A 24,536-nucleotide genomic window follows, 5' to 3' on the forward strand; every position below is an offset into this window, starting at 1 on the left:
TCAAATAACATCTAACCGAAACAATTCGAAACAAATGTCCGAACGATATCAAATCTTTTTTTTAATGGTCATCTAGTGTTAATCGGATCATTTTGGTCTAGTAATGATCATTTAACACCCTTTAAACACTTAAACACTTATACTTATAAACTACCTAAAACATCTAACTAAGAACTCTAGCATTTTTACTAAGTAATTCAAGAAGGAAAAGCAAAGGGAACCCCCCCCCCATTCACGGTTGCAACACCCCTTGTGGGCCCCACTCTTCTTTCAACTTGTTACCAATAATATCTAGATATTTACTTCATGTTGCAACTTGATACAAGTGGTGAAATGTGATCATTGTAGCAACTAGTTACCTTCTTTTTCTAACCCTTTCATTCATGCATTTCACCTCCTATCTTCACAACACCAAAAGCTCCCAACAACACCCCATTTTCGGTCAAGAACACCCCTCCCCCATCTTCATTTTCAAGCAACTTTCATGATGATCAAGATGCATTTTCATGGAACTTAGGAGGATCTAAGACAACCACAAGTTGAAGCAAGCATTTCCATTCATCTAAGAGCTTTCAACCATCAAATCTTCATCTTCTTTGCTTCTTATTTTCACCTAGATCATCCCTAGCCAAGAGCTAGAAGTGAGACTTCTAAATCCTTTATTTTCATACTTGTTTATGTATTTATTGTTAAAGAACAACTTATAACTAAAACAACAATACAAAACAAGATGAAAATATAAAGAAGCAAAATAATAATCATGATATAAAAGTGTGTTTATGTTGTGAGTTAAAGATGATTACTTGCATATTTGATCTAGTTTTGATGATTAGCATAAAAATAACTTGTTAGATGATGTTTAAAAACATAATCTAACAAGTGTACATGAAAATGTTTAAGGGTTTTGTTAAACATAAATGTTTAGATGGAGGATCATGATCTTTGATTTTGTTAAAGTATGTAAGGTTGTTAACTAAAAATAATGCTTTTACAAGTTATAAAAAGAAAACATACAAGATGGGTTTTTATGAAAAGCTTGTTAAAACTAGAAGTAAAATATGATTTTTGGACTAGTAAACATATGTAAAGATCATACCAAAACCCTACATGATTATGAGTTCATCTTGATAAGTTATGTTATAAATCTCATATGTTTTTATTAAGAAAAATATGAGAAGATTAGTGGTGATTTTATAAGAAAAAGATGTGTTTTTATTAAACATGGCAAAGTCCATATTTCTAATAAAATATGGCCAAGTTTTTCTTAAAAATCATAAGTTACAAAAACTATTATTTTTGACAAAATCTTTATTAGATTAAAAAGATTTTAAAGAATAGTTTTTATAAAAGCAAAGTTTGATATAAATATATATTTTTGAGAAAATATATATTTAGTTAACTTAACAACTTATGTGCTATGTGTCATTTGTTTGTATTAGTTATATTTATGATAACTAGGAACTTGAATACAATGATACAAATGAACACAATGTACATTTCGACTAAAGTCTTACAAGACTACATTTAAATACATCTTATAAACACCTTACGGACATTCCGAGCTTTCGAACACAACTTATGGTCAAAACGGACGACGGGCGAATCTATGAACATATCGCCATTCCGAGGAAGTTACTACGACGTTTAGGCGATCTTTCGACACGAATACATACACATCACCGAAAACAATATCCGAATGTTTTGAAACTTATAAAAACTATTGTGTATTCTTTTAACTAAAAAGCCTATACTTAGTAATTTTTATAAAAATGAAAGAATATATTTTTAACAAATGGGCTTCTCTTATAACAAATGGGCTATTTTACGAATGGGCTTATTTTTAACAAATGGGCTTATTTTATAACAAATGGGCTATTTTTACAAATGGGCTTATCATCCTAAATGGGCTTAACATAAATACATGGGCTAAGCCCAATACCAAAACTTATGGGCTAAGCCCAATACCCAACATATGGGCCAAGGCCCAATAACATAAAGCCCAATAACATTTGGGCCCAACACTATTGAGGCCCAACACTATTGAGGCCCAACACTATTTAAGCCCAACACTATTGAGGCCCAACACTATTTAGGCCCAACACTATTTAGGCCCAACACTATTGAAGCCCAACACTATTTTGGCCCAACAACATGAATTCTTGGGCTAAGCCCAATGACATATAAATTGGTAAAAATACAATTATACAATTTATTCATACAAGACATGAAATCCAGAGGACAAGACCCGATGATACAACTCACGAGATACAAGAATATATATTTGGCGAAATATATACACTAAACAGTTATCAATTAATACATCTAAGACACAGTTCAATGAATAACAAAGACATACAATTCTTAACACATATTCAAGATAAAAGACTTGTACTCAAGTCATTACAAGACCGAAGTGTCTAACAAATATAGAACGTTTGTAGGTGGTGATACTATTCAGGACGACCGTACGTCAGATCACAGTTACTTACCATTCACGGACGCAATTCTGTGAGTTCATGTCCCCTATTCATTTAAATGTTTTACAACTTTACAACTATCGGGGAAAATACATGTTCAACGTATGTTAAAGTTAGGGAATGAAACACCTTAGATCATGTGCGAATTAGGGTTATACATCTAAGCACCATTAATCCAGTTTGGACCTAGGTACAAGTGGTTAGATCTAATGGGTTTTGGCGAGCCCCACTCTTGGTCGTGGACCCATACGGAAGAGTGCTTTTGTGTCCCAGTCGATAGGAATCGGCATAAAATCGTCTAGGGTTGGATTGCTTCCTTTTTCGTCACACATATTAATGTCCTCGCGAAACATTAATGATCAACGATTTCATTGACGCTTTACATACTACATCATTACATACAGATACATTTTATACAACTCACATTTTATGGATACATTTTATACAACTCACATTTTATGGATACATTTTATACAACTCACATTTTACAGATACATTTTATACAACTCACATTTTACAGATACATCTCATACAACTAAACTGCATGAACTCGCCAACTTTTGTTGATGTTTTCAAACTTAACATGTATTTCAGGAAATTAGTGGACCATGCAGACATTTCAATCAAGGAAAGCAAGTATCAAGACTCCATGCCACCATTTGAAGGGTTTGCCCGTTATATACCACCTCTTTGCGGTGATATAGTGGTCAAAGCCTTAACATTTTAAGACTTACATTTTGATGTATAAAACAATGACAACTTATTTTCATTTGATGGTTTGTAACCAATACGTTTAACTTATGTTGCGTTCTTTTGAAACGATTATGACAATGGCATTGGAGCTTGTTTTTATTCATTTAGTATGTTCACTTATATTGTTATGCAATGAGAACCGATCAGATCACACCTCGCGCTTCCGCTACGAGCGGGTGTGACATATAAATTCTTGAATGCAAAATCATTACTGTATTGGTTCAACATAGTTTCTAAATTGTCGGAAATTTTAATATTTGTAGAAACTTATAGTTGGGTAGAGATTGTGCAGGACTTGAGCCAGATATTGATCCTGAGAGAAAATGGAGTCAGGTATCGATATGGAACCTGATGGGAGCCTGTTAACGATCTTAGAACCAGTGAAAGTTTGAATTCCAGACCACGATCCCAGCTGAGTGAGAGGGGGAGTCTGAAGACACCGAGTCAACATTCAAGAGAGAAGAGTTTGTTGTTGATGAAGATAGAGAACGAGGATTCTTGGAACGACAGATATTTCAGAGGCAGATTGTCGACTGATGAAGATTGTAGATAGACATGTCCGAAGACTCTATGAAGACTCCGTCAACATCCGAGGGGGAGTCTGTTAGTGCACCTACGTCTGCTGACTACGTCTTCCATCAAGTCTTAAAGTTAAACAGATCGGACATGGCACGGAATCCTAGAAATAATAGTTTGTATAGGGATCGCTTATATGTACATGTTCTAGGGTCGCTTATGTGTCATGATAGGTTAGGATCGCTGATGTGGTATCATGCTGGACCGCTTTTGTGTCAAGATGTTGGATCGCTCATACGTACATGTCGTATGAGCGGACCAGAAAGTCTATATATAGGTCCTAGGGGCGATCCAAAACACATAGTTGATGGTGTTTTGTTCCGGTACTCTGCCGAAGTGCTGTCAGATCGTGTAATCGCATTTGATATTAATAAAACAGCAAGATTAAAGTGAATACAGCTTGAATAGCACCGAATTATTAGTTTCCGCCTCTTAATTCGGATACGAACTTCTCTGAACGACTCAAACAGGTCGGAGAATGATCCTAAACAATTATCCCTATAAGCTTTTTCCTCAGTACGATCCAGAACCAAATCCACCAATAAGTAAACGAGAATATAGCTAGACTTCGCCACTTTGATTAAAAACTAATGAATGTTGGAAATAGGATCCAAGAGATTGAGAAACAGATCTCCTAGAAATACGATCAGAGGAAACACCATTACTAGAATATCATTTGACATAAGGATAGGGAATTTATAAAATTGTGGTTGTGTAATAGAAATAGTAAAACCAGTATGTGTAAAATAAATAATAAAATGGCTGTATATAAAAGCATGATATAATAAAAAAAATTTAGAAATTTTGGTTTGTTTACGTAGTTATGTGCAATTAAGGGTGACATTGGAATTACTCCTGGTATACTAATTATTTATCCATAAATTAGTTATCCAATGGAAAACGCTAATAACGAACCAGCCAACGAGGTTAATCAATCTGAGCAACAATCAGGGGATCAATATATGACTAGGCAGGATATAGAAAAATATTGTTGCTCAAGGGATAGCTAACACTATTCCAACAATGATAGCTCAAGGGATAGCCAACGCTATTCCAGCAATCGTTGCTGCTGTTAAAAATCCAATAGAACCACAGCAAATCATTCCTAGCAAACGTATTTCTGAAGATAACTTCAGTAATAGCGTAAACGGAGGCAATAATCATGTTAATCATGATGAGGAACTAGGACAAGTTCCGCTCTCTTAGAAAAAGAAAGCTGCAACGCCTGGTTGCACTTACAAGGAGTTCCTTGCCTGTAAACCTATAGAATTCGCAGGTAATGAAGGGGCAACTGCGGCACTGCGTTGGTTAGAGAAAACCGAGGCAGTGATCAGAATAAGTAAATGTGTTGAGGAAGATAAGGTTATGTACGCTTCGCACCTTTTCAAGGAAGAAGCGTTAGAATGGTGGAATACAGTGTTACAAGCTAAAGGAAGTGACGTAGCCTATGCCATGAGTTGGGAAGAATTTAAGCAAATAATAGAAAGAAAATTATGTCCCGAATATGAAAAAGAGCAGATGGCGAATAAGTTTTTAAGTCACCGAATGGTAGATATAGATTGTCGAGGGTATACTTCAAAATTCTTTGAGTATGCCAGAATTGTACCTACTTTGGCTTCGCCAGAACCGGTACTTATCTCTCGCTATATCTGGGGTTTGATTAGTGAGATTCGTGACATTGTCAAAGCTGCAAGACCATGCACGATTGACGATGCTGTAGAATTAGCTAACACTCTAACTGACGGATTGGTACGCACTCGGGAAGAAAATAGGAGAAAGGATTTGGCCCAGAAAATTTCCCAAGAATTTCATGTAGGTACTAGTAACAATTTCAAGAAAAAAGAAAATGGGCGATTTTCCACTATTCCATTTTGCAATACCTGCAAGGGAAAACATTTTGGAAAATGCAGAGGATGCTGCAATTACTGCAAAATTCCAGGACATTAAGAAGAGGATTGCAGGAAAAAGAAGGCAATAACTTGCTACAATTGTGGAGAACCCGGACACTTCAGAACAAGCTGCCCGAAATTAGGCAATCAAGCAAACGAAAAGACTGCAGAAGGGAATACCAAGAAAAACGCAAGAGCTTTTCAATTAACTACTCAGGAAACTGAACTAATTCCTGACATCATAGTCGGTACGTTTTAGTTCACAAACATTTATGCAAGTATTATTTGACTCTGGTGCAAACCAAAGTTTTATAAATACTTCATTCTGCCAAGCCCTTAAGTTACCCTTAATCAACCGTAGGCAGACTCTTACAATTGAAACGACAGATAGGAATTTCGTTAGACTAAATAAGATTTTTACGAAAAGCAAAGATAAAAATTTGGACATAAATTTTCTGCAAAACTTGTTACTAATTAATTTAGCCGGATTCGATGTTGTATTAGGAATAGATTGGTTAATAGCCAACTATGCTTGAGTTCTCTATGATCTAAGTTCCGTAGAAATCCATACACCCACAAGAAAATTAGTAATAATAACCAGAGATAAACCACAAAAGTTACTGAAATTAACATCGGTAATGAAGCTGGTCAGTTCTTTACAGAAACCAGGAATAGTATATATGGTATCGATAGTTGCTGATACCAAAAAGATAAGAAAATAGAAGACATTCCGATTATATCGGAATATCCTGACATTTTCCCCAAAACCTACCAGGATTACCACCTAATAGCAGAGTAGAACTTAGAATTTATCTAAATCCAGGAACTATACCAATAGCTAAGGCACCCTATCAGTTAGCACTCACTAAAATGTTAAGAATTAAAGAAACAATTAGATAAATTACTAAGTAAAGGATTTATACGACCAAGTTCCTCCATGTGGTAATACTTCAGTATCATTTATGAAGAAAAAGGAAATCCTAAGTGACTACGACTGTCATATTTAGAATCACAAAGGAAAGGTTGAAGACAGTTAGAAAAATGATATAAATAAAAGTCGTTGGAGTTCGAGTTGGAAACAAAGTACTATTAAGAGTATCTCCTTGGAAAGGAATAGTACGATTTGGTAAGAAAAGAAAAACTGAGTCCAAGATATGTTGGACCATTTCCAGTGATCCAACAAATCGGACCAGTAGCTTATCGTTTACAACTACCAGAAGAATTAGCTGGAGTACATGATGTATTTTCATATATCCAATCTCAAGAAATGTCTATCAGACGAATCCCTGGTAGTACCTCTTCAAGATATAGAGGTAAATGAAAATTTTAAATGGTAAGGAAACCATTACAAATAAAAAAATCGGAAGATCAAGTTTCTCAAACACAAACGATTAAGTACTAGTAAAAGTCAAATAAGAATCCAGGAAAAAAAAACCAGAGTATACCTGGAAACTAGACTCAGAAATAAGGTGAAAATACCCTCATCTATTTCAGTAAATCTCGAGGACGAGATTTTTCTGAAGGTGGGGAGGATGTAACAACTGTCACTAAAATCGATAATTAGGATGATAATTAGTCAATAAGAAAACTCTAATTGAGACACCCAATTAATTCTGCACTAGCCCTAAAATTTTCAGGACAATCGGAATCAGGATCAGGACCCCTAAAACTCAAGGGGGGTAAACCCTAGTTGGACGTTTATCTAAATTAAACGTTGTGTAGATCTGATTGGTCAATTTCATTGACTCAGCTAGGCTAGTCCCACGCGTGGCAACCTATAGTCGGTTTATACCCTTTACGGACCGTAAAGGGTTAGGCTTACGGTCCGTAAGCGATTCCAAATTCGTGTATAAATAGCAGGCATTGGCACTTGATTTCTGTGATTGAAACGACGGAAATTCTCTGAACGTACGTCGAGTTATACACAAATCAGTTCACAACACACACACACGATCACGAGGTGCTGCCGCAATCAGGGTAATAACTCAATCGCTATTACGATTCAACGTCCGATCGATTATAACTATCCAACGATTGTCCGAGTGCTGCTCAAATTGAGCTTCTACTTTGATTATTCATCGTGATTTCGACTTGAATATTTGAGTGATGTTCGAATTCGGACTATGCTCTGTTATTCGTTGTGAATCCGATTGAATTATCAAGTATTGCACTTGTTAATCATTGTGAGGGTTTGATCTCGTGAATTGACGTAACTGCTGAATTAGTTACTAACCTATTGTGTGTGCATTATTATTAAAATAGGTTAAATCAAGGCTAATCAGTAGGCTTATACTTTGCCCATTAAATCTGCAATGTGAGTCATTCTCTTTTTATCAACTGTTTTACAATACTACAAATTATTTTCAAAATGTTATAATTACAGGGATTAAGTCGTGGTTATCTTGACCGCTGGTTAGTGGGGTATTGTGCACATTACTAATTTCTCACCGTTAGGCAATAAGCCCTAACATGGGTTAGGCTAATAAGACCTAACAGTGACAAAACGTCACTAATTGGGTGACTGGACCCAATAGTGGTATGACCATCGTCACACGGGTGGCAAGACCAGATATTAATTAAGATACTGCCATAGTAATCGCTCTTATGCTGTAATTTATAACTATGTGTCATTTTATCAAAATGAATGATTCACTCAGTATTTCCCCGCTGACAAAACCTTTTTACAACATGTTTCAGGTGACATACTGTGATTTCAGTACACGTGCTACGGAGCACCATCAAGCTTGAAATAGTGGCTCAATTAAATAAACATGTTTGTAAAATAATGAAATTATGAGGTTTACGAGATTTATCCTGAAATGTAAATAAATAATATTCGGGCATTTTTCAAATTTAAACCGATCCTGTTAAGACTTCCGCTGTAAATATAAATACCACGGGATTTTCTGTCCCGCGGCTCCCGAAACGGGTCAAACCGGGTCGGGGGCCGTGACATGTACACTCCCGATCGTATATTACTTCGATATGTAGTTGTTGTTATGAAGAATGTAAAGCTAGAGATGGTAGTGTCGCGAACTCACAACTAGTTACTTCCCTATTAGAAGACATATAAAGGCCATCCTGGCTATATGAGTTCAACACTAGTGTATGTTATCAGTAGGAATGTGGAATGGACTGTAGCACATATGTTTTATTGAACCTGCCTATCTCTTAAGGCATACCAATCAATTCGCTAGTCTCAAAATGCCAACTCATAAAAAAAAACAGTTACCAAGTAACAAAGATGCAAGTATACACATAGTCTCACGTTGGCGCACGTATGTATAATTTCACATAATTAAGTGTGCTTACTATTACCGCGATTTTCCCAACACTTCCTCATACAAACAAGTCTATTATTACGTTCCGGACCATAATAACCCACTTGTCCTACGAGACTATCCTGGTACTCACCAGTACAACAAATTACAGAGTTCGTTAAGTGTTCTCTACTATGAATCATTTCACACTTATGTCCACTAAGGTTTGAGCTTGTAGTTATAGTCTAGGTCTCCTTAAAAGCATCCGAGTTCTCTATAACCAATGGCTCTGATACCATCTTCTGTCACACCCCGATTTGCAGCGGAAGGAAAAACGTGGGATGCAACAGACACCTCTGGTACAAGCACATTGTTTATAAAGACACTACATTTTATTTATTGCAAAATATTGATTACATACTACATGTATGTTACAACTGCGTGTTCCCATGAACCACATAAGTCTTCTAAGTCGCATGCGTCTATCTCAATATTTGCCAATAAACACGTCTTGAACCACATACATGGATCACATCAGTCTCAAGTTACCTGAAATGCATGTTAGTTTTTAAAGAGAGTCAGCTAAACGCTGCTGGTGAGTTTCACTATTTTAGTTTGTATTACATAAGTGTAATTATAGACAAATTTGGCACATCTAATTGAATATATGTATATATACTCTGAGCCCACAAGTGAAGCCTTGACTGTCACCTCAACCCCGTCGTCCACCACCACGGCACTGCCCCTATGTAGCTATGGCTAGTACCCCATAGCCTATGCTTAAACATGTACAATTGCGTATGTATCTCATGGCGTTCCTAGCCATCGCAATTGGGTTTGTGGGACCAATAGTACTATTTACATATTCACCGGCCTACGGTTAATCACTTGGGTATGTGGGGACTTTTCATGTACTAGTGTTTACTCAGATAATTCATGTTGTATCATGTATATATGTGCGCGTATAAACGTATGTAACATGCATTTCACCCCATGTAAAACAGGAAAACAGTTTGAAAAGGGGGAAGTAAAACTCACAGTGTATGCAGTAGTTTCACCCAGGATGTAAACAAGCAACTGGGTCAACTTCTAGAAGCATATATGCAAATATGGACTTACGTCAGTATCTAAGTCGGTAACACGTATAACTTGAATTATGTCAAGAGTTTTCACTCCAGATTGAGCCTATACAATACTAGTATGGTGATGGAGGTCAGGGTAGTATTAGTTTTCAGTTTGGCTTCCGGGCACCGGTTCGCGTGCCAGGCAATGTCAGTAGTTTAACATGTTTGGATAATGGTACGGGAATACCAATAATGCCAACACGTTTTTATTTAAGAATGATTAACTTTTCATTAAGGGAGTTTGGGTGTTTGGGAAGTCTAGGTTGCCCAATTTTTAGTTTCCATTCTCGCCGTCGGGGATCCTTCCGAATGGTGGTGGAACACACCCAGAGTGTCCCACTTACCCTGGAACCTCCCAACATACTCCCGGTGTCCCAATTATAGTCAAGATAGGTTTTGGTCCGTTCCCAGTTTCGGCAGGTTCGTTGTCCTGTAAACAGTCGAATTTAATTAAAAGAAGCGTTTTAAAAGCTGAAAAATCCCATTTAATCTACATGTTTCATAAAATTCTGAGAATTTTTGTAGAGATCAGTAAAATATATAGATTATGAAAAAAATAATTTGGGAATTTATTTCGCTAATTTAACTTCTTAAATAAATCAATTGTAAAACAATATTTAACCAAATAATTCACTTTGCTTATCATCCGATGTCCAAAAATTCCCAAAATATTTCAGGAACTCCCTTACATGTGCAGAAACTCCCTGTAAAAATTTGGAATTTTTCCGATTTCGTTTCAGTGCGTTTCCGGCTACCGAAAACTCGTAAAAATGCGTATTTTTAATCCGAAACAAAAACCAACCAATAGACTCAGAAACTTCCCAGAAACTTCTCCATATGTCCCTTAGTGTTCATGTAAATTTTGGTGATTTATTGACTTAGTTTGGTATTTTTTTTGGATTTGTTTTGATAAAACAGTAAACAATTCACCAAAAATTGTAGAAAATTCCAAAAATTCTAAACTTTTACGTGGACCTTCCTGTCAATACCTTACATCACCACGCCAAATTTCAGCTCAATCCAATACCCACGGACCAAGTTATGGTCTAAAAAATATTCTGCCTATGCTAGTTTCGAGTTTCGAGCGATATACCTAGCGATTTCTTCGAGTCCGAGTGTTTTTCTTGAGTCTAGAAGTATGTATGGACTATATTCAGTACCTATACATCAAGTACAATCCAAATATGCTAGAACTTAGATCAATCAAGCTTTGATTCATTGTTTTTCGGTTAATCGAATAGTTATCCGATTTTTGTCGAATAAGTGTTGATTAGTGTATCAAAACCCAAAGATTTGTAACTATGGCTGCCATATAACACCAGGGAACTCCCATGGTGTTCTTATTCAGCCCTTAAACTTGTTTAAACCTTCAAAATTCATGGATTAAAAAAGGTTGTCATGGCCTAAACCATGTTTAAATCAAGAAACCAAGCCTAAACACTTAAAGATTTGAGTTAATACCTTGAATTTGTGGAAGTATAAGGTGAAATCAGCTGAGTGTTCTTGAGAGAATCCAGAATTTTGAGATTATTTTTATGTGAAAATGAAAGAAAAATGAAAGTAAAAACAATATAAAAAGGAAAAAAAAACATTAAAATAAGGGGGGTGCCCACCCTCGCTTTGTCATGCTTTGTTTTACGTGTTAAAAGATGATGTGTATCTTCTGTTGAGTGTTTAGGTTCATTTAGGGTCCCGGACGCGTTCGCGATTTGCGTGACGGACTCCATTTTGCGCGTAATTAGTGTCAAAAGACTCGGTTTTAAAAATTATGTATAAACGTCTTGAAATCCGAACCCAGTTACGTTTTAATCATAAAAGACTCGTATTAGAGTGGTTTAAGTGTTTTTAAGCTTGATTGTTCGTTCCTTGCACTTTTGATTGCCTTATGTTATGCCTAAAACGAAGGCGTTTCCCTAACCGGGCAGCTGCTTCGATTTGCGTGCCCGATTTCTGACTGGCCTCAAACCTTATATTACAGTCTATGGCAAACAATTAAGATGTTCCTGGAACTCGGAATCTTAAATAATGCTACGGATAACCTAATAATCAACGTCAAAGGTTTAGTGCGCTGTTAAACGGGAAGCTCCAGTTTAACACGTGTTTAAAGTCTAAGGATACCAATTTCACATCACGGGTCCTTATTAGTGTCATGTCATTCCTAACGTGTTTTCTGATTTATCATAACCGTAATTTGTATCGTTCCGTAATTCTATAAGTAGTATGTATAGTTAGGGTTCAAGCGGAATTAGGGTTTTGGGATTTAATTCATCGTAATTACTCAGGCATCACTACAAGCATTATAATTCCAATCTATCCACTAACGTACTTATGTCATACTCTATAATCCATGTATTAGGCCATTCGTATTCCCAAAGTCATCCAACCACACACAATTGCGTACTATTAAGTCTGTAGCGCACTACATCAATTTAGGGTTTTCAGTGAACTTTTGTACATAACATAATTATTGTTTTGCATTGTACATTCTATCAAGCATATATTAACACATTTCCAGATTCAATTCCTCAAGAATCTAATTGTATGCGCATCGTGTTCTGTAATCAAGGACTAACAACAATTAGGATATACCGGGATTTCACAGTTGTTACACTGTGTGAGCTGGAGTTTGATCAGGAATATAATCATCCCAAGTGAAATTCTCCCAGCTAAAACCTTCAGGTAACCTCTCATCATCTTGATCTATTATCAAAGCTTTACCATCAGCTGAAATATATTTATCCCAGTTGATTCCAGTTGATGGTTTCTGTTCATCTTGATTAACCACACAAGCTCTCTTTGATGAATCTTCAATCACATTTCTTCCATGTGCAGTTTGTGCCTGATGTTGTTGTTGAGTTGGTTGTTGAGCAACTTGATGGTAGATGGCCTTCCGGTAGTAATCATTGTTGTTGTTGAACGGATTTTGAGCTTCACTTGCTTCGTGATTGGTGCACTCCCTCTTGAAGTGTCCTTTCTCCCTGCAACGAAAACAAGTGACTTTAGATTTATCAAATCCTAAAGTAGAAATGTTAGCCTCACGAAGATCATTTCTTCTTGTAATATGCTTGAATTTCTCAGCTCTCCTCAACACACTTGCCAAACACCATTTTATATCCATTAGCTCCATCTCCTCAGCATCTATTTGATCATAATCCTCTTTTGTAAGCATTGGATTCCCGATTTTTCCTGCCACAAAGCTACTGTATGATTCTAGCACCATTCCCAACAAAGACATATGATTCTTAGCAACTTCCTCTGAGTAATCTTGATCATTCTCAAGATTTAATACAATGTTGCATTGAAGTTTTCTTCCATTCTTTGTTGCTGAAATGTTTGGATCGAATGACGGAAATGATGAGAAACTCGTCTTGCTGCTTGATCCTGTTGAAGAACTTCCAGATGAATTCTTTGCATTAAAAGCAGTTTCCACTTTTGGAGAAAAATTTGTGGTTTTCTCATTCAACCCTGTTTTGTAATACAACCCAATATCTTGTTCACCATCAAAATCTTTCATTCTAACAATCTTTCATTGCTCCATCTCTTGAGCTTCCAACTTTTCAATGAATTTACTCAAAGCTAGCGTGTTAAATCCTTTCTTGTTTCTGAGCATCATCAGATATGTGCCCCATGTTTCATGTGGTAATGCATCAGCTAATTTTTCAATCAACTCTTCATTATCTTTGTTGATACTCACCCTTCTCATGTTAACCAACAAATTGCAGTATCTTTCGATGATCTGCTTTGTGCTTTCATTCTTCAAACCACGAAACAAATCAAATTCTTTCTTCAGAAGAGATTTCTTGTTCTTTATCATTTCCTGACTCCCAGCAAACTTTGATCTTAGAGCTTTCCAGATTGAATATGAACTTCCGTTATGTTGCAATAAGACCATGATGTCTTCTTTCACAGCTTGTTGTAACAGACTCAGCATCATTTTCTCATTTTTGTATTTTCTTTTATCTTCAGCACTCATGTCTTTGATAGCAATCACTTCTTCATCGTCATTCATCGGTCTCACATAGTTTGTCTCAACACATTCCCAAGCATCCAAATAGTTAGCTTGTACCCAGTTCTCGAAACGACCTTCCCAACCCTTATACTCCTCAATATTCATTAGCTTGGGCGGTTTTTGCATAGTTCCCGTTTCGTTTTCCAACATTGTGTTCTGTGCAAGACTGATCGGGGTAACCGGGGTAGCGAATGCGTTATAAAATTCTTCGTCCATGTTTCGGATTTCAAGAAATTTTCAAGACAGTCTTTGAAGCGAAATAACCAAACTTCAAACATTAACTGTTCAAGCGAAATTACTAAACACTGATTCAAGCGAAATCAGTCAACAATGTTCAAGCGAAATCTTGGTTCGAACGGAATCACCAAGATTTTTCCAAGCGGGATCACCAAAATTTTTGGAGCGGAATCACCAAACAATTTGGAGCGGAATCAACACAATACTTTCAAGCGGAATACCAGTTTAAATGGAATCACTAGTATTTTCAAGCGGAATATCACGTCTCAAGCGAAATCATGATCAAATTTCAAGCGAAATCATGCTGATGTCATCATTCAATCGATCCTTTTCAAGCGGAATTACCAAATCAATAGTTTTAGATTGAATTTTAACTTGAAACTTTTAAGGCTTTGTTAAAACATGATTACGCACATACTGTGAAAATTTGAGCCAATTTTAACCGTGAAAAATTGTTTAATTTGAAAAAGAAGGTGTAGAAGTCAGAAACAACAGCTGAATTGGTATGAACTCTTCCTCCTGAGCTCTGATACCACTTGTAGGACTGTTTTCAGACCCGCACGAGTCGATCAAAAGAGTTTTACTCAGTTTGAATGGCGGAAACAGACAAACTGAGGTCAATTCAGCAAGAAGATTACTTTAAACTGTCTCTTTGATTGATAGAATGACGTTTACAGCGTGACGACACTTCGGCAGCACTTCGTTGCAAACCGGAATGAATTACTATGTATAACCTCGGAAGGTTTTTCCCTATACAGCTATGGTCACCTAAAGTGTTTGGTCGGATCCTAATGATCGACCAAATGGGTCGGGTTCGAAAGTATAAGCGATTGATTAGATCACTTACCTTTACGACCCTAAACAAGCACAAATCTAAAATTGACGAGCTAAACATGCTAGAACATGTTTAGTAAAGTTAGAAAACAGGATTGGTATTAAAACAAACGGTTTTAATACCCTAGAGTAGTTTGGTTACAAAATACGCGAGAAAACGCATTTTGGCCGAAACTACGACTCGTTACTGAGCCTAGATAACGTGGTAATCAGTAGGTATAGTCACTAGGGACTATAACCATCGTGATTAAGCTCACGTTATGAAGTTCAAACGAACTTCGCGTTGACCATAAACTGGTCAATGCAGAAAGTCAAACGCAGTTTGACTTTAACGCTAAAATGAACGAAAAACGCGAAAGAATACTTACAGAAGGTCCCCGTAAGATTGATTTCCAAGTATTTCTCAGGTATGAAGTGATAACCACTCCAACTTAGAGAAAATCTCAGAAATCAAGTGAGTTGGGGGTGAAAAGGGTGGGGGTATTTATAGGAAATGGACCACCGTTAGGATCGTTCATCAAAAAACGTGCCTCGATCTCAACCGTCCATGTGTGCCCCTTGTTTTGGGAAACCTTGGGCACCCATAGATTCAGTCCATGGTTTAAGAAATACCATTTGCAATGGGTTTTTGGGTGATTAACAGCTGTAAACAGCTGTTTGCAACAATTCTCTAGATCTGGGGGTCCTCTCACGCCCCGTGTAAGATTCAAAGAAGTCTTACGTGCCAGGCCTGAGGAAAGTTTGGCAGAAATGTCAAAACAAGCCCCTGCATTACAGAAACTTGCATTTTGGCTCATTTTTGGCACGTTTAAGCCCCGTTAACCTCATTTCAAGGCTTTAAAATGAAGTTAAAGTATAGGGAACTCAAAAAATGTTCAAAAATATTCCGGATGTCGGTTCATTTGGTCGTACGGTTGCGTTGTTCGGTTAATTACGACGAGAGTCGTAACGAACGCAAAAACGATCCAAATTACGCGACAAATAGATTTTTATCAAGCCAAACACTAAAATAAAATATTTTACTGTTTACATAAATTTTTGGATGTCCGGATGTATTCAGAACGTAAGTTATGCGTGAAAATGCAAACTTATGCACTTTTTGACGCTTTTAGTCCCTGAATGAGCATAAAGTTTATTTTAGCACACCGAACTCCTCAAAGCCTAATTCTAAGCTATGTAAAGGGTATTTAGGGTGTGTTTAACTTATGATCATGTTCCGGAATGTTCGTTACAGTTCAAATCGGCATACTTTCGTAGTTTGTCAATTTTAGTCCCTGTAAGCGAATAAACTTGATTTTGCCATACCAAAGCCTTCAAAACTTATTTCTAAGTTATGTAAAGGTTATTTACGGTATGTTAAACATAAATTGATGTTCCGGAGTATTTGTCGTGTTAAACTGAGTACGTTTATGCACCAGTATTCGTATAATTCTCCAGAAAGCGATATAGAGTTTGAGATTGAATAAAAGCCAAAACATGAAAAACATCAAACATAAACAAACAAACATTGGGATCAAATAACTTTATTCCATTGATAACTGAACTGTTTACAATGATTACAAGCACAGATGTCACAAGAGAATGGGCCGAGCCCAAAAAAAGTCTTTGTAAACAGGACCAACACGTCCTCTTACTTGTACATAAGTTGAAAACGTTACCCAAGTTTGTAAATCCATGTAGTATGAGTTTGCGTCAAATGAATATTAAAAACTTATGAACGTATAGTGTTGTAAGTTGGTATGTGAAGCGTCTATGAACATGTTAATCATTAATGTTTCGCGAGGACATTAATATATGCGACGACATAGGAGGTACTCAACCCGCGTAGGCAATTTAAGTGTCGATTTCTCGACGATGGACACAACAGCACTCTAGTGGTCACCCTTGGACCGTGAGTGGGGCTCGCCCGTACCCATTAGATCTAACCTTTGTTCCTTGGTCCTCAAAAGGATTAATGGCACCTCAGTTACAGCCTATGCTCACATGATCTAAGAGTTCATTCCATAACTTAATCATACCTAAGTTTGACATATATTCCCCCCCCCCCCCGTAAGTTGTAAACCGAAACGTTGAAAGAAAAGGGGGACATGATCTCACTGAGTTGTCTCGTTTTTCGTACGCAGGCCAACCCAGTCTCGTTGTTGTAATTAGGATATTCTCGTCACTAGTCATGAAAATCATGCACGTTTTGTAGAACCGGTATGTTTAGTATAATTCGTTCGTAAACTTTTCAAGTTCGTTGAAATTCATTTGCAACATAGATTATAAATATGTGTTTTCGTTTATCGAAATAGTGTTTTCTTTTGCAAAAACTTGCATGTCTTTCCACCCCCGAAAACATTTATAAAAATGTAAAACAGTAAAAAGTGGGGGTTATGAACTCACCTGAATTTCCATGTGCAAAGCTAGCTTAACGTGATTCCGTGATGTCATTCCAAGAATGTGAACTCGCTAGCGTGCAACTATGACATTCCTACGAAGGAATACTTATAAATTTTCTAATTTAAACGTAGCTAAACTACGCATCACCGAGCTCTACCGAATCGTTATCAAACGATCCTAAGAAGGTGTTATTGTCTTGACTTTGAATAACCAGTCTATGGTTATTTGATCCCGTTTATAATTGGGATAAACACTAAGTCTCGAAAACGACTTAGTTTTCTGAGTTATTAGGATACATAGTTATATATAAATATAAAAGTATTTACGAAGTCATGTTAGTCGTCGTGAATAGAAGTACATAGATGAATGGTAGTACAACTCTTCGTAGTTTTCGTAAGACGTAATACATAATATATATATATATATATATATATATATATATATATATATATATATATATTCGAAATCTTATCGTTTGAAATGAACATAACGACTATATTCATGTTATAACAATATTCGGATTCTAGACGATGGAAATAAATATAAATAATTATATTTATTTTATATGATTTTCGAATACTAAACGCTTGAAATAAAAATTCCGAATCATTGACGTTTGGAATAAATTTTAAGTGGTAAAACTGTCCGGAAATGTCAATGTTTGAAATAAATATAAACATTATATTTATTTTAAATAAGTATCGGGTTTCATTAGCTTATAACGGCTTTTGTTGAAACGCTATAATTGTGTTTTTGTAAGTTATAAGACGTCGCCAAAATAAATATACATCTATATTTATTTTATAAAAATACTTGAATCCGATGGGTGTTGTTTTCCGAATAAATACGTTTCGTGTTACGGATTTGACGAAAAATGGGCAGAGTCTCCTCTGTTTTTGGACGTTCCCGACAATACAGGTTGTCGATATAATTTTCAAAACTCAACAATTTATGTAACAACAATATATATAGCCTTTTGTCGTGCTTCAAACATAATTTTCATCGAATATTTATCGCGCTCAATCTAATATATATATATATATATATATATAAACGAAACTTTGTGTAACGATAGACGTATGAACTAATCAATGTACTAAAACTCGACAATGTATAATATTAATAGATCGGGTCGAGCTCGGTTTCGCGTTTAAATGAAATATATATATAAAAACTCAATAGTATTTCGTGTCGTTATTGTCTTACCGAATCTCGCGTCGATTAGTTGACCAGCTTTGAGCACAGTTGACCCGCGTTGACCTATTGACCATGTCTGACCTGAGTTGATTTTCGTTGACCGCGTTTGACCAGTTTTGACTGTGTTGACCCGTGCCCGAATCGAACCAAGTTGAACCGAGTTGAACCATAACTGAACCTAGTGACTCTGATGTTGACCAACTTTGACCCAAACCGAACCCGAACTGAAGCTGACCAGGTTGGCCCGAGCCGTACCCGAACTGATCTGTTGACCGATGTTGACCATACCCGAGACTTGACCCGCAAAATCCGAACACGTAATCTGACCCGAGACCAAATATGAACCGTGTGAACCGAAACCCGTACCAAGACTGACCTCGTTGACCAGTCAACACAGCGTGTTGACTGGGTTGACCCGAACCCGAAACATTACTGAGTTGACCGGAACTCGAACCAAGGTTGAACCAGAAAGGTGAAGCCCAATCAACACCACCACCGTCCGCCGTTCTCCGATGGCTGGAGCTTGTCTCCGCCGTCCACATCCACCACCGCCTGGCCCGCCTTCACTAACCCAACCCGAAACCCGGAACCATGTAACCACCGCTACTACCGGGGAAGAGAACACCTCGAACCGTGGCTGCCGGAGACGAAAGTGACACTTCTATTGCTCTTAACAGAAAAATGGAGAGAAGAGGGATTTCGGTTGGGTGGGTTGGGAGCCGAAATGTGTGTTGTAGAGGTAGAAAGTATTTTTGCAAGAATAAAATGTATTTAGATTGATATGTTGAGCAAATACATATATGATTTGAAAATGGAAATTCAATTATGAAAGATGAAGGAACCAAATGGTATGGTGGAGTCTTGTACCTCAATATTTTATTTGCAATCCTATAATGTCTAGCATGGTGAGGTTGGTAGGCTTTCTGTTTAAATCATGAAATGCTAGATTTTTTTTTTTTTTGGTTAAGTGTAATCTCTGACAAAATATTGACTTCATCAATTACTCTTTATTATATATATATATTTATATATATATATATATATATATATATAGTTTTCTTTAATGGCCATCGAAATCTATAGGGAAAGAGGGACAATTTTTACTGTCTTGACTAATAGGAAAGCCCACTGTGGAAGTCCTATATGTAGATAATTCAATATAAGATGGTTGAAATTAAGTTTTGGCAAGGTGTAGGGACGATTTACTTAAGCTAAAAAAACAAGAACAAGTGCATTAACAACTTAATGAATGATTTAAGAGGATTTAGGGATAGACGTTCTTCCCAAAAACAAGATTAAAAATCAAATTCATAAACTTATTAGTTTATATAAATCAATCCTTTTAAAATTTGATTTATCAAAATCAAATCACTTAAAATTCATAAATATATAATATGTGACTTTTGTGTGTATTATATATATATACACATGTGCGTGTTAGCGATCTCGAAACCTTTAAATAAATACGAAAATACGTATAAATTTTGTATTTGTCGGCATTGTCAGAATTTCGTACGGTTTCAGTTTATTACCGTTAAATTTCCAGTAGTTTCTTCGCAGATCGTCATACGTGCACTGTTAGGTCGAATAGGCGTTCCTAGGCTTACTAAAAGCCTAATTAAGTTAATACGTGCCTTAAACACTATTTATCATCGCCTTAAATGTTTGTTAATCGCATAATTATAAGTCGCTAATTACCGGTTGTCAAAGGCGGGGCCCCTATTGTTGGTGATGTCATTCTACCCATTGCTGAGGCCCCTGCAAAGGAGCTTCCTGCTGGTTCACCTGTCCCAGATTCCTTTGAGTCTGTGGCATCTGCGTCCTTACACACTCAGGGAGTGCAGCATCACTCTTCAGACGCCGACCCTGACATGGCGTTATCAGCTGCATCCGGTCCCTCACGCGAGTTCGAGTTTGATCACGAGGTTGACGATGATTTTGATCCTGTCTTTCCCCTGATTTCGATCCTGACCAGGAGATCGAGTTCATTCACTTGGACCAGCCCCTAGAGGCGCCTGTAGCTCCTGTTGAGCCTTTGTTTGATGTTCCTACTGATTTTGATATGGATCTTGTTGATCCTGAGCCCGCCATGGCCCCTGAGCCAGTCGTTGCTCCTGATCCGGCACTAGAGCATGACCCTGTTCATGATGATGCACCAGCCATTGCACCACTTGTTGATGATATACCCATTGCTGATCATCCTGTTGTTGCTTCACCGTTGGTGGATGGTCCTGTTGTTGACGCTCCGTTACCTGATCCTATGCCGGTACTGTTTGACCGTGCACCTTTTGCTGCTCATATAGATCCACGTTACGCCGACACCCACAACGGGTGGATTGATGACGATGACGATTACCAACCATTTGTGCGACCTGTCACTCCCCCAGTAGCACCCATTTCTACACCCACTGATATCCCGTTGTTTCCCCCACACACCACAGATGCTCATCGCACAGATCTTCCCATTACGTTCCTTCAGGACATACCGCCACCTCGTCCTGGAGAGGGGTCATCGAGGCAGCCGCCTGTTTCTGCTCCACCAGTGTTGTCATCACCTTTTCCATTCACGTCTCAGTTTCCCCATGTTGCACCACCTACTGTACCATCCTTCATGCCATCGAGCGAGCCATTTTTATGGACTACGCCCCCTATCATGCCATTGTGTTATCCGTATCACCCATACCCTGTTGGGTACTCTACGGAGGACATACTTACATCTTTGATGATACAGCAGGAGGCATTGGCACGTCGTATACAGGAGTTGAAGAGAGCTCCACGACCACCTTGCCATTGTCAGACCCCATTTGCAGCACCACACACTCCTCGTCCACTTTCACCTGATTCAGACGTCCGTTTCTTGACCTCTGAGCAGCAGATAGCATATTTGTTGTGCGTCTGTCGTGCTTTAGAGGAGGACTGGCTACACATGCGTCGCCTGTATTACTCTCGTTTTCCTCCTCCTCCTCCTCCGCCATCAGCATAGGCATTTTGGTTCGATGTAGGTAGACTTTTGGTGAAAAGACCGCGATTGTGCCGACTATACAACTTTTTGGAAGACCGCATTTTGATGTCATGACTTTTGATGTTTAGATTTTTATTGTGTAGATGACTAGACAGTTCAGACAAGGGCAATGTGGCCCTTAGTCACCTTTGATGTACGATACAGTTACAAAACTTGTAAACATTATTGTGGTCTTGATTTATGATAGCGCAATCGCAGTATTCTCATTATATGTGTTGTTGGATTTATTGTTTTAAATTTTATAACATGAGATGTTATGTGCTTGATTAATTTGTAACATGAGATGTTATGTGCTTGATGAATGTTGTTACGTACGTATACCATTTACTATGACCTGACCAACGTGAAACATCTTTTAGAAGATGCCACCAAGACGTGATCCGCGCATGCCCACTAATGAGGCAGAACTCCAAGGAATCATTGCCGCAACTATCGCGCAATATGCTGCTTCTCATGCAGAAACGAGTGGAAATATCTCGCACAACCATGGCAATAACAATCCACCTAATGGTAATGTTAAGTCATTTGAGATATACTATGATACATTTGGATATTTTTAGCACGTTCGCTAATACCATTTGTAAAATCAAACGTATGTGCAGGGTGCACCTACAAGCAATTTCTCGATTGCAAGCCCGTGAACTTCGACGGCACAGGAGGTGCTGTTACGTTTGTTAGATGGGCTGAGAAGACTGAATCTGTCCTTAGAATGAGCAAGTGTGCTCCCGAGCAACAAGTGACCTACATCTCAGGGCTATTTCTGGATGGAGCCCTATCTTGGTGGAATTTGCAAGTGCAAACCTTAGGAGAAGCTGCTGCTTATGCGATGTCATGGAATGAGCTGAAGGAGCTCATGAGAAGGAAGTACTGCTCACGTGCTGAAATTCAGAAGCTAGAGACTAAGTTCTGGCACCTAAAAATGGAAGGTCCCAAGATTGCAGAGTATGTTCAGAGATTCCACGATTTGTCCCATGTAGTGTCGTACATGGTTACACCGGCGTTTAAGCGTATTGAGCGCTTTATCTAGGGATTGGCACCTCAGATCATGAGTATGGTTACAACGTCCAAGCCTATAACAATCACAGAAGCCATGGATCTTCGTGTGGCTCTTACTGAGGAAGCCATTCGGTTGAACAAGTTCTCGAATTCTGAACCGAAGAAGAAAGAGACTCACGTGGAGTCGTCTGGTGAAAACAAAAGGAAATTCTCAAACTTCAAGCAAGGTACAAGCAATGCGAACAAGAAGGGTGAATCGAGCACACCGGCAAGAGCTGCAACCGGTGTTGAGAACAAAGGAAAATGTTATATGGGTACTTTGCCCAAGTGTGACACGTGCCAGCGCCATCATTCTGGTCCGTGCCGATTAAGGAAATGCGAGTCATGCGAAAGGAACGGCCACACGAAGGATATGTGTTGGGTCGGAACTGGTGCTGGGCGTGGTGGTAATCGAGGTCATGGGAATGGTAATGGAAACCGCCAGCAAGGAGGAAACAGCGGAAATGGAAACCGCGGAAACATTGCGAATCAAGCTGGGAATGGAAAGCGCAACCAAAACAACACTCAAGCTGGAAACGGAGGTGGTCATGGTCGAGGACCTGGTTGTTTTAATTGTGGAGAAGTTGGGCACTTCAAGAGCGAATGCCCAAAGTTGAATCAAGCCCGTGGAAGAGTGTTTAACATTGGAGCAAGGGAAGCACGCCAGGATCCCAACGTTGTCACGGGTACGTTCCCTATAAATCAACGCTTTGCATCTGTTCTGTTTGATACTGGTGCCGACTATAGTTTCATATCGTTAGAATTTAAGAATATGCTTGGGTTAACTACTAGTAAGTTAGATGTACCGTACTCAATTGAACTGGCTAATGGAAAGCTAGTTGAAGCAAATGAGGTCGTCATAGGTTGCGTAATCGAGCTGGGAGAACGCGAGTTTACTTTGGATCTACTACCAGTCAAGTTGGGAAGCTTCGACGTGGTAGTAGGGATGGATTGGTTGTTAAGCAACAAAGCTGAGATTGTGTGTCACGAAAAGACCATTCGCATCCCAATTCTGAAGGCTAGGAAGTGTTTGCAGAAGGGATGTGTTGCCTTCTTGGCACACATCGTGGATAAAGAAGCTGCTGAGCCAAAGATCGAAGACATACCAGTGGTAAAGGAATATCCTGAAGTCTTTTCAGAAGACTTGCCAGGATTGCCACCTCAAAGGCAAGTTGAGTTCCACATTGACTTAGTTCCAGGCGTCGCGCCTGTGGCTAAGGCACCCTACCGACTTGCGCCTTCGGAGATGCAGGAGTTGTCGACGCAACTTCAAGAGCTGTTAGACAAGGGATTCATCAGACCAAGCTTCTTACCTTGGGGAGCTCCAGTTTTGTTTGTCAAGGAAAAGGATGGTAGTTTTCGTATGTGTATCGACTACCGAGAGTTGAACAAGTTGACAATCAAGAATAGATATCCTCTGCCGAGAATTGATGACCTATTTGATCAGTTGCAAGGTTCAAGTTACTACTCGAAGATCGATTTGCGATCAGGTTATCATCAACCGAGAATTCAAGAGGAAAGTATTCCCAAGACTGCTTTTAGAACTCGATATGGACATTACGAGTTCCTGGTGATGCCGTTTGGGTTGACAAACGCGCCAGCTGTTTTTATGGATTTGATTAACAGAGTTTGTAAACCGTACCTCGACAAGTTCGTGATTGTGTTCATCGATGATATTTTGATCTATTCGAAGACGAAGGATGAGCACGAACAACACTTAAGAGCTATTTTGGAGCTACTT

General features: G+C 38.2%; 1 long non-coding RNA gene across 1 annotated transcript; it reads left to right on the forward strand.

Moving 5' to 3' along the window:
* The first annotated feature begins 277 nt into the window (after positions 1 to 277).
* On the forward strand, positions 278 to 3,111 carry LOC118491315. Its single transcript, XR_004891260.1, has 3 exons — positions 278 to 641; positions 2,442 to 2,508; positions 3,072 to 3,111. It is a non-coding gene; the product is annotated as an uncharacterized LOC118491315 (long non-coding RNA).
* The last annotated feature ends 21,425 nt before the right edge of the window (positions 3,112 to 24,536 follow it).

Source organism: Helianthus annuus, chromosome 4 (assembly GCF_002127325.2).
Source record: "Helianthus annuus cultivar XRQ/B chromosome 4, HanXRQr2.0-SUNRISE, whole genome shotgun sequence".
NCBI lineage: Eukaryota > Viridiplantae > Streptophyta > Magnoliopsida > Asterales > Asteraceae > Helianthus > Helianthus annuus.